The following is a 12,130-nucleotide window of genomic DNA, read 5'->3' on the forward strand; positions in this document are numbered from 1 at the left end:
AGAAGCAGGTTGTCTAACCCCTGTAGGTATATGACAGGTAATTACAGAGCAAGCTTCCCTACACCAGCCTGGAAATGTGCCCCCTCTACTGTGACCATGATAGACGGACAGTCCTTTCAAGTCAAGATTAATCTCTACATACAATATTTAATCCTGAAACAAACATTAACCAACAGAAACCTCCACATTTTAGATTAAAGTTAGACTGCATTGCCATGTCAGTTCTGGATCTGGGTTTTAAACTTACCCAGAAGATTTGAACAGATGCTCAGATCCAGAGTTTTGGTTCAGGCACTATTAGTATCATAGCATTCTGAATAGTCTTAGATATGAAGGTAATTTGTCCTTCAAAATTATGGGCCATAGCATGCCATCACTTTTGAAGTGCAGGATTACTCAGAAGACTAATTGCCTTCTATGATGAGATAACTGGCTCTGTGGATGAGGGGAAAGCAGTGGACGTGTTGTTCCTTGACTTTAGCAAAGCTTTTAACATGGTCTCCCACAGTATTTTTGCCAGCATGTTAAAGAAGTATGGGCAGGATGAATGGACTATAAGGTGGATAGAAAGCTGGCTAGATTGTCGGGCTCAACAGATAGTGATCAACAGCTCCATGTCTAGTTGGCAGCCGGTATCAAGTGGAGTGCCCCAAGGGTCGGTCCTCGAGCCGGTTTTGTTCAATATCTTCATTCATGATCTGGAGGATGGTGTGGATTGCACCCTCAGGAAGTTTGCAGATGACACTAAACTGGGAGGAGAGGTAGATACGCTGGAGGGTAGGGATAGAATACAGGGGGCCCTAGACAAATTAGAGGACTGGGCCAAAAGAAATCTGATGAGGTTCAACAAGAACAAGTGCAGAGTCCTGCACTTAGGACGGAAGAATCCCATGCACCGCTACAGAGTAGGGACCAAATGGCTAGGCAGCAGTTCTGCAGAAAAGGACCTAGGGGTTGCAGTGGACGAGAAGCTGGATACGAGTCAACAGTGTGCCCTTGTTGCCAAGAAAGCCAATGGCATTTTGGGCTGTATAAGTAGGGGCATTGCCAGCAGATCGAGGGACATGATTGTTCCCCTCTATTCGACATTGGTGAGGCCTCATCTGGAGTACTGTGTCCAGTTTTGGGCCCCACACTACAAGAAGGATGCAGAAAAATTGGAAAGAGTCCAGCAGAGGGCAACAAAAATGATTAGGGGACTGGAACACATGAGTTATGAGGAGAGGCTGAGGGAACTGGGGATGTTTAGTCTACGGAAGAGAAGAATGAGGGGGGATTTGATAGCTGCTTTCAACTACCTGAAAGGGGGTTCCAAAGAGGATGGATCTAGACTGTTCTCAGTGGTAGCAGATGACAGAATGAGGAGTAATAGTCTCAAGTTGCAGTAGGGGAGGTTTAGGTTGGATATTAGGAAAAACTTTCTCACTAGGAGGGTGGTGAAACACTGGAATGCATTACCTAAGGAGGTGGTGGAATCTCCTTCCTTAGAAGCTTTTAAGGTCAGGCTTGACAAAGCCGTGGCTGGGATGATTTAGTTGGGGATTGGTCCTACTTTGAGCAGGGGGTTGGACTAGATGACCTCCCAAGGTCCCTTCCAACCTTGATATTCTACATTAGAAGATAAATTGTTCCAGACACGCCTAACAATGATATTTTCCATTCTTTTCTGAAGATCATATTATGACTTCTTTCCACTTCCTTTGTACAGTTTCATTCATTGTATTTTATTATATTAGTGGAACACCACAAATGGTGCTGTTAATAGAATAGCATTTTCATTTCTTTGAATACATTCCTATTTAAATCCTGCTGCCATAAAGCCAATGGGAATTTTACCTTGATTTATCTGCTCCTGTACTACACACAATGAGTAGGGAAAGAACAGGTTAAAGATTATATAGATTGGTTAGATATATACAGATTAGCAGGGCCTGAGAAGAGATTCATCCTAGGGTACTCTGCTTCAGCTGCTTCACTATCTCAGAGCTACTAGGGATTATTCAGGAAGGACAAAAGTGCTCCCAAAGGAACTGGAGAAGGATAAATATGTTCCCATTTTAAAAATGGGTACTAAAGAGGACATGGGGAATTATAAACCAGTCAGCCTAACTTTCATAACTGGAAAGATACTAAAAATTATTAAACAATCCTTTTTTAAGCACTAAGAGACTAACAGGGTGATAAGTAATAGCCAACACATTTGTCAAGAACAAAGCACGCCGAGCCTACCAAATTTCCTTCTTTCCACAAAGCAATTGACCTAATGGATGAGGGGAAAAAACAGTAAACATGATTGTCATGGGGATCTCTCACCTTTAGTGGTACCTCCACCTGGCTGTGCTGGGGAATCTCTCTGCCTGGCATCACACCCTCCTCTGGTGGTATCTTCACCCATCCTGTATTGCCCTGTGGCCCCTTTTGCTCTAGGGGCTGCAACCTCCTCTTCATGACTTAGCCCTTTCTGGGGCTTACCCAAAGTCCTACCACACAAACCATCTCAGGCAGTCTTCGCCAGCACTGCCCAGATGGTGCTACTTCCCCAATGGTCAGTAGGGCAATGCAGGCCCGGCCACCCAGTTATATCAGCTCTAAACCTTCCTCTCCCTTTTCCCAGGGAGTGGCTGTAGCCTTTCCCAGCAGCCTAGGCTGTAGTCCACTACCTGGCTTTAGAGGCCCTGCGTGTTCCTGCACAGGTGAGCCTCTCTCTAACTAGCAGCCTCCAGCCTACAGCTCCCCTGCTTGCAGCCTAATTAGCTGATTGGACCCACCTGGACTCATTCAGCTCTTGTAGGGCTATTGTGAGGAGTCCATCCTGTCACAATGATATATCTTGATTTTAGTAAGGCTTTTAACACAGTCCCAAATGACATTCTTTTCAGCAAACTAGGGGTATGTGGTCTAGATGAAATTACTACAGAGTGGATGCACAACTGGTTTACGGAGCAGGTGTACTCAAAGAGTAGTTATCAGTGGTTTGCTGTCACACTGGGAGGATATATCTAGTGGGGTCCCACAGGGATCTGTTCAGTATTTTCATTACAAATTTGGATACTGGAATAGAGAACATGCTTATAACTTTTGCAGATTACACTAAGAGGTGCCAGCACTTTGGAGGACAGGGCTAGAATTAAAAATGACCATGATAAATTGGAGAATTGATGTGAAATCAAGATAAAATTCAGTAAAGACAAGTGAAAAGTTCTACACCTAAGAAGGAAAAATCAAATGCACAACTACAAAATGGGGAATAACTGGCTCGGCAATAGTACTGCTGAAAAGAATCTGGGGGTTATAGTGGATCACAAATGGAATATGAGACAAAATTGTGATATACTTGCAATATTTGCCTCATTTCTCTGTGCCTTGGTTCCCCAGCTATAAAATTAAAATAATTGTAAGATTGGACAGGCTTCTGAAGTCTATGGGCAATGATCCATTGGTGATGGTTCAGCCTGGCACTGACACTGCGTCGTGGGATATCTCTCAGATAGTAGATGACTTCAAGGAACTGAGAAGCATGCTGATGAAGAAGGTGGTCCAAGTGATCTTCTCTGAGATCCTTCATATCCTACAAGCCAAGGAAGACAGAAGGCAGAGGATTCTGCCGGTGAATCAAACTGGCTAGGTAAGTGGTATAGGATAGAGGCCTTTGCTTTTGTGGAACATCAGTCCACCCTCTGTGGGGAAAGAGAGTTCTATGGGGAAAGGGGGTTGTAGAGTTTGGCCTCCACCTCAATAGAAGGGGGACCAATCTCCTTAGGGATAGGTGGTAAGAGTAGTCGGGGGGGGGGGGGGGACAATTTAAACTAATAGCAAAAGGGGGAGGTAAAAAGAGGGATGATATGAACACTCAGCACAAAATTGAGATGTTCAGAACAAAAATAATTAAGGAACCAAAATACACGAAGAGAAGAAATTCTTGACTTGTCTATACACTAATGCTAGGAACCTGGGTAACATACAAGAAGAACTGGAATTGCTCATTTTTGAGCATAAATTCAAGCTACTTGGTGTTATTGAAACCGGGGGGATGATTCCCACGATTGGAATGTTTAAAAAAATCAATGGTTATAAGCTATTTAGGAAGGATGGTGTGGGCAAAAGTGGAGGAGAGTGGCACTATATGTCAAAAATGGCATTATCTGTTTCTGAGTCACTGATAACTTGGAATAAAATTACCTTGAATTCTTATGGATTAATGTATTAACAGCTAAAGCACAAGATGGGGTCCTAACTGGTGTCTGTTACAGACTACCAAATCACACTAGAGAAAAAGATGACCAGCTCCTTATGCACCTATCTATAGTGTGTGCCGGGGGGAGGGAAGGGGGAGACCGGCGGAATTGTGATCACAAGGGATTTCAAATTTGAGTGACATGTGCTGGAGGTCTCATTCTGCCAGTACTAGAACAGTCTTGGAATTTCTTATAGATGATCATTTTCTAACTCAAAATGTGTTACAGCCAACACAGAGGAATTCTATAATAGACCTTGTCCTGACAGATTAAAAGGAACTGACCACAGAACTGAAAGTTAATGGTAGTTTAGACACAAATGATTATGACTTGTGTCACGCTGTCTAAAGCAGCTCATGAGCCTACCTCAGGGCAGACTGTCAAAAACAGGGTAAATACCCCTAACTGGTGGTGTGTTCTATAATTAGATTTCACCAAGCCAGTAACCAATGTGAACTCTTGGATCACTATAAAGGTCTTACCAAGGAGTCAAAGTCAAACATTTTTTCCTGAGGCCCACCTAAGCAGTTTTCCCTGAGGCTCACCTGTGCAATAGGCACTGTGGCCCACTATTAACATTTCTTGAGGAAAATTATTCATTATATAATTACATACATATAAACTATATGTACCAGCAAGGGGCCAGTACTCACAGAGTGCATCTTTCCACTCCCTTCCCAACTGTGGCCCTTCAGTGCTGTGGCCTGAGTGCAGGTGTCACCCCATCTCCCCAAAGGCAGTGCATTACATTGATGCCAGCATCCCTTCCCTTACACAGCCAGGGGCAAAAGTTCTGACTTCACCCCCAAATACAGCCAAAGCTCCATGTTTCCCCCTTACCATAAGCAAGGTCCCCCTGGCCTCTGCCCCCAGGGGCACTGGTGGGGGGATGACTGAGGTCCCTTGGTGTTGTCTGTCACTGGTGGCAGGTGCGGCACATTCCGCTGAGCCCTGGGACTGCCACAGCACCAGCTGAGCCCACACGGCCTGGTTCTCCTGCAGCAGGGGAGAGGATCCCCTCCAGCTGGGGAGAAATAGGGGGGCAGAGAAAGGAGACAGGACTTGTTAACCTCAGTCAGAGCAGGGGTTCAGCCCCACAGCACCCCAGCCTAGCCCTCAGGCAGAGGGGTGAGGGGGCTGACGCTGAGACCAGTTTGGTCTGAGATGGAGGACACTTATGACAGATGGCCCATGGGGAAGAGGAGGAGAGTGGGGGGGCAGGGCTGTGCCATATGAAGAGTTACGGTTGTTTTGGAAGGGATGGGGCAGCCATGTTGTGGGAAAGGGAGTTGGAATGTGGGGGGAACCCCAAGTTTGGGAGAATGGGGCAGGGGAACCCTGGATTTCGCAGGGGAGCCCCCAGTCAGCAAATGGCTGAGTGAGCCCAACTGCCGGGGACAGGCGAAGGATGCTCTCGCTGGCAGCTTCTATGGACAATTGATGAGGGCACCATGAGAAGCCTGGGGGTGGGGAGGGAGGAGGGTTTCTTAGCACAGGCAGTGGAGACAGGAAGGGGGAGGAGATAGGTCAGTGCCCTGGAGAGAGGGTCCCCTAATCCTCCACTGCAAAGCAGCACACCCACACCCCACCACTGGGAACAAAAATGGAGAGGACAGCCCAGTGCACAAAGGGGTCCCCGATACTCCCCACTGCAAATAGCAACACACACACACTGCTGCCTGCAAGCCAGGTGCTGAGGAAGGAAGAAACCTTTTAGCTGTGCTTCTGCTGCTCCTCTGACCCCAGCTTTCCCTCTCCCCCACCCCAAAAACTCTCTCTCTTCCAGACTCTCTCCCCAAGCTCCCCCTTACACATGCTCTCCATGCAGGCTCTGTCAGGCAGGACAAGCAGACAGAGCTGTGTGCCTTGGAGCTTTGCTGAAGAGCCAGGGTCAGGAGGGGAGTGAAAAGAGGCAGTTTGGGGAGACAATGCCCTACATGCTTCCCAATCTCCACCCCTGCTGGAAGACCACCCAGGACTGTGGACCATGGCCCATAGCTTGGGAACCCCTGCCTCAGACCCTCAGTCTATCTTGCCACCTAGCCAAACTGGACTTAATGATAAATAGTCACTTACACCAAAAAATCACACCACATTCAGGTTGCTTCCAGTCCCAAGAGACCAGGCACTTACCCCAGATCAGTTAGTACCCTAGATCTGACACCAAAGATAACACCTTTAGCTAATCCTGTAATAAACTATCTGGAGGTTTATTAACTAGGAAAAAGGAATAAGAGTTATTTACAGGTTACAGCAAGCAAACATATACACACAAATAAGTTACCATCTAAATCCTAAGAGTGACAGAGTTGTAGTGATTTGTTAATTCAAAGTGTCTTTCTGGGTGGACCCAGGAGGCAGCCCTTGAGAATCTCTGGCTTCAGTTTAGAGTCTCTGGCCCTTCAGAGTTCAAACAGCCGCAAAGATGGAATTTTTACTGTGGCTTTGTTTTATTTTCTTTTTTCAGCATCCAAGTTCGCAGGACAAGCTTCCTTGCACATAGCATTTCCCAGGCATGATAGGGTCATTAACCAATCTTTTATATTGCAATGATCCTTGATGGCCAGTCTGATTTGATAGTCCTCTTGGATAGGCAGGGGGGATGATTCCCATGACTAGGTTCCCAAGTTCAGAGCAAACATTTTCAAAAGTATAAAGTAAAACTTAAATATTTTTATAGCATGGAATACAGACATTGCAAGTGAGATGAATATAAGCAACTTACAAGCATTTCATAGAGTCTAAACACTAAATACCTTCTTGTAAGCTAAAAACTAGTCTGAGCAAAACTAACCTATAGGTGAACTAGTCTGGTCTCCAGCTATACATTTTTCCATTCCTCGCTTATGCCTGCAGCCTGGATAGCATCTGGCCTGCCAGCAACACAACTTGATCACACTTACAGTGTGCAAGCAGAATAATTCCAGACCAGTAATATATATATTTGGTGCTTTAATAGGGCCAATTTCACAAATCTGAAAATAATTGAGCCAAATCAGCTAGGAGGAAGAATTTAATCAGAAAAATATGAATGATAATTGGAATAATTTAAGAACACACTACTAGATGCCCAAATAGCCACTCTCTCAACTTGAGGAAGAAGGCTGTGCAGGTTAAAAAACCCTAATTTAGAGGGGCAGTGAAGGTAGCTATAAAAATAATATGCAACACATGGAAGAAAGGGGAAGTTGACAGTAATGAATATAAATCAGAAGTTAGGAATTGTAGCAAATTGATAAGGGAAGACAGGGGGCACAAGGACACCTCTATGGCCAGCAGAGTTAAGGACAATAAGAGGGAATTTTTAAAATATATTAGAAAGAAAAAGAATCATGGCAATGGTATTGGTCCATTACTAGATAGAAATGGTAGAATTATCAGTAATAATGCAGAAAAGGCAGAAGTGTTCAACAAATATTTCTGTTCTGTATTTGGAGAAGGGGGATATGAGGCAATCTCATTATATAGCAATGATAACATTCTTCCCATTCCACTAGTGTCTCTGAAGGATGTTAAACAGAAGCTACTAAATTTAGACATTTTTGAATCAGCAGGTCCAGATATCTTGCATCCAAGAACTGGCTTTGCATAAAAGAACTGGCTAAGGAGCTCACTAAACCAATGATGTTGATTTTCAATATGTCTTAGATCACTGGGGAAATTTCAGAAGACTGGAATAAAGCTAATGTTGTGCCAGTTTTTAAAAGGAAAAACAGGATGGCCTGGATAGGCCTTTTAGCCTGCCATTGATCCCAAGCAAGATAATGGAGTGGTTGATATAGGACTAGATTAAGAAAGAATTGAAGGCAAGGTAATTAACGTAAATCAACATGAGTTTATGGAAAATAGATCCTGTCAAACTAACTTGATCTCTTTTTTGGATGAGACTAAGTTTGGTTGATTAAAGGTAATAGTGTTGACATAATATACTAAGACTTCTGTAAGATGTTTGATTTGGTACTGCACAACATTGTGATTAAAAAACTAGAATGATCTAAAATTAACATGGCACATATTAAATGGATTATAAACTGGCCAACTGATAGGTCTCAAAACATAAATGTAAACTGGGAATAGTAGCTAAATGGGTCTGTTTCCAGTGGGGTCCTTCAGGGATCGGTTCTTGGCCCTATACTATTTAACATCTTTAGCTATCACCTGGAAGAAAATACCAAGCAATATGCATTTTAATAGGGCTAAATGTATACACATTTGGGAACAAAAGAATGTAGGCCATACTTACAGGATGGGAGAGACTATACTGGGAAGCAGTGACTTTGAAAAAGATTTGGGGGTCATAGTGGATAATCACCAGAACATGAGCTCTCAGTGCATCTCCATGGCCAAAAGAGCTAATGCAGTCAGAGGATGCATAAATAGAGAATCCTAAGTTGGAGCAGAGAGGTTATTTTACCTCTATATTTGGCATTGGTGTGACCACTGCTGGAATACTGTGTCACATTCTGGTTCCCACAATTCAAGAAGGATGTTGATAAACTGGAGAGGATTCAGAAAAGAGCCACAAAAATTATTAAAGAATTAGAAAGCCTCCTTTATTATGATGGAATCAAAAAGCTCAATTTATTTATCTTAACAAAGAGAAGGTTAAGGGGTGACTTGATTACAACCTATAAGTACCTATATGGGAACAAATTGTAACAATGGGCTATTCAATCAAGCAGAGAAAGGTATAACACAATCCAGTGGCTGGAAGTTGAAGCTAGACAAATTCAGACTGGAAATAAGGCATACCTTTTTAATGTTGAGAGTAATTAGTCATTGGGTCAATTTACTGAGGATCATGGTAGATTCTCCAGCACTTGAAATTTTTAAATCAAGTTTGAATATTTTCTAAAAGATATGCTCTAGGAATTATTTTGGTGAAGATCTGTGGCCTATGGTCAGACTAGAGTTCACAATGGTCCCTTGTGCCTTTAGAATCTATAAGGATAGTTAAGTAGTAAATCAGGCTACCAAGGGAGGTTCTGGAATTCCTGTCTTTGGGTTTTAAGAACAGGTTAGACAAACACCTATCAGGATGGTCTAGGTATACTTGGTCCTGCCTTAGCATGGCGGAGATGGAGTAGATGACCCCTCGAGGTCCCTTCCAGCCCTACATTATATATGTGAATATATACACAGGACACCAACACGCACATACACATCTTTGAGGATGATCTTGCAATTAAGACAGGAACTGTCAGAAGATCTGGGTTCTATTTCTAGCTGACAACTTAACGCTAGAAGTTAATACTTTGGACTTTTATAACCCCTCCACTCAAATGATCTCAAAATCCTTTAACAACATGAATGGACTTACCCTTACAACACCCCAATTAGTTGTGTATAGCTCAATTTTACAGATGGGGACCTCAGGCACAGAGAAATTAGGCAGAAGTTTTCAAAACTGACCATTAATTGTAGGTGCCTCCATTTTTGAGTGTCCAACTTGGTTGGGTCTGGTTTTCAGGAGTGCTGACTTCATTTTTTTAATATGAAGGGGTATTCGTTAATGGAGATTGTTATGGGCACTGTTATTAGTCATATGTTATTGGATTTCTGATACTATGTTTAATTACTGTGGAAGTGTTCAGAGCAATAAGTGGAGTAGTTTTCTACAGATTAAAATACATCAATGAAACATGTTAATCTATGATCCTGTATAAATAAATAGTTCAAAATTCTGTCATTGGTAGAGATGAGAGTGTGGGGGATGGCACACTCCAAGGACATCACCACACACAAGAGGAGTTTTAGTTTCCAACTGGGGGGAGATGGGGGTGGGGAAGATGTCTGTATGCACAAGACAAAAATATTTGTTTTGTAGTTAGATTTCTCATCAATTGTCAACTAAACATTTTTGAGAAAGCCCATGCACTGTGGTGTAGCCTGCAATTTTGTGGCAAGCCTGTCATTAATTAAATACCAAAATATTGAAAGGAGCTGTTTTCCAAAGAAGCAGACTGAAAGACTGACACTATGGCAGTCTTGGAACCCATAAAATTCCCAAAAGGTAGTAACTATACTATAGACAGGCCTTAAGCATTATCACTAATGTGCTGTCTGCATCCCGATCAGTGGGACTGGAGTTGGAGGGCCCGTGTTCCTGGTTATTGATGGTATGCCAGTGGAAACAGAACACGGGGAGTTAGGCTCAGCCACAGAGTAGTCCACAGGGTTTAATAAAGTTCCATTTATAAACTAAACCTGCATTTAGCTTTACTCTTTGTGAATGAAGCACTGTTTAACTTGCAGTGCCCTTACCACCAGTGGAGTGGCACCTACTGGGAATTACAAGTCCTAAAATTGTCCAGTAGGATGAAAGGATATAGGGAGAACAGATTTTCTCTACTTGCAGCTTATCAAGTTTCGTTTCCCCCCTTTCCAAATTCCAGTTTGTTACATGAGCACTGTGGTCTTGGGCTGACAATACTGTAGTACCCTTGTTTCATGCTTACACTTAGGTTTAATTTTTCTGTCTCTCCCCCAGCTTGGCATGGCTTGTTGCATTATGAAACTATGTCAAATGCAAAGTTGCATTAAAATAGCTATTTCATTTCATTGTTTTTATGAACAGCCTAACAGTGTGAAATCCCTTTAAGGAGCACATTTAATTAGTTATGTGAGTATTTTCAGTCCAAAGACCCACAAAGTCTTTGGGCCCACAAAGTTTCATAGTGGCGGAGTTGTCTTTTTAGTAACAAAGTTACATTTACCTTTTAGACTCCTGCAAATATCTAGCTAGTCCTCAACATTCTTTACCAAGGTACTGAAGACAAGTGAACTCACCTCACACACATGCACACTTTCAGCTGCTGGTTTCCTCATCTCCCAATCAAAACAATGCCCTTTCTGTCTCCCTGACATTCCCAGGAAGTGCCTGCTGATTTTCCAATCACATTCTCTTCGCTGTTCCCACATGCTCTTATAACCTCAAGCTCCCCACCCACTTCACATATCACTAGCTACACCTCCATCCTGGTTCCTCCACAAACACGCAGCTGGAATTTCCAGCTTAACTCACATTCTCCCTGCTGCTTCCCAGCCTTAGGATGGAGTCAGGAATTTTCACAAGGGAGGTAGCTCACTTGGGCAAATAATTGGCCTTGATTTCCTTAGGGACAGTCTGCTTTGAAGAGTCTGGATCATTGTAGGCTGCTGGTCTGTCTTTCCCAGCCCAGAAAGCACTGCCTAAGTCTCTTTCACATCCTTCCCTCAGGACACAATTTATAAACGTCTAGTGCCATAAATACAATCAACACAATGATGACTATTTCCATTTGAGCATTTGATTGAACTCTCTAGTGTACAGCAAGATCCATTAATGATGTTGTGACATGCTGTGTGTTTTAAACTGTGCTTCACTTGAACAGCTGTATTAGAAAGACTGTGCTCTAATCACAGTGCATTATATTTTGATGTTCAGAATATTAAAACTATTACAGTACATTTCTAAAAGTGTCAGCTTATTCTCATTTAGAACATAGGAATTGCCATACTCTATGAGATCAACAGTCTAGCCCAGTATTCTCTTTCCAATAAGGGCCAATACCAGATGCTTCAGAGGAAGGTGCAAGAAGCCCTGAAAGGACAATTATGGAATACATTATCCATAAAGAAAATTTCTTCCTAACCCCAGACAGTTACTAGTCGGTTTATGTCCTGAACCATTAAAGCTCATTTCCCTCATACATTTTTGTCCTGTGTAATGTAATTTGAGGTATTAAGTGTATACATATCTAATCCTATTTGAATCCTGCTAAATTCTTGGCCTGATTATTGGCTTGTAGCAGTGAAGTCCATGGGTTAGTCATGCATTTTCTATAGAAGTTTTTAATCAGTTATTTGCACAAAATGTGTCCCTCATATCAGAAATGTTCTCAGCAATTATTCAA

Source organism: Lepidochelys olivacea, assembly GCF_965140295.1.
Source record: "Lepidochelys olivacea isolate rLepOli2 genome assembly, chromosome: 2".
NCBI classification, from domain to species: Eukaryota; Metazoa; Chordata; order Testudines; family Cheloniidae; genus Lepidochelys; species Lepidochelys olivacea.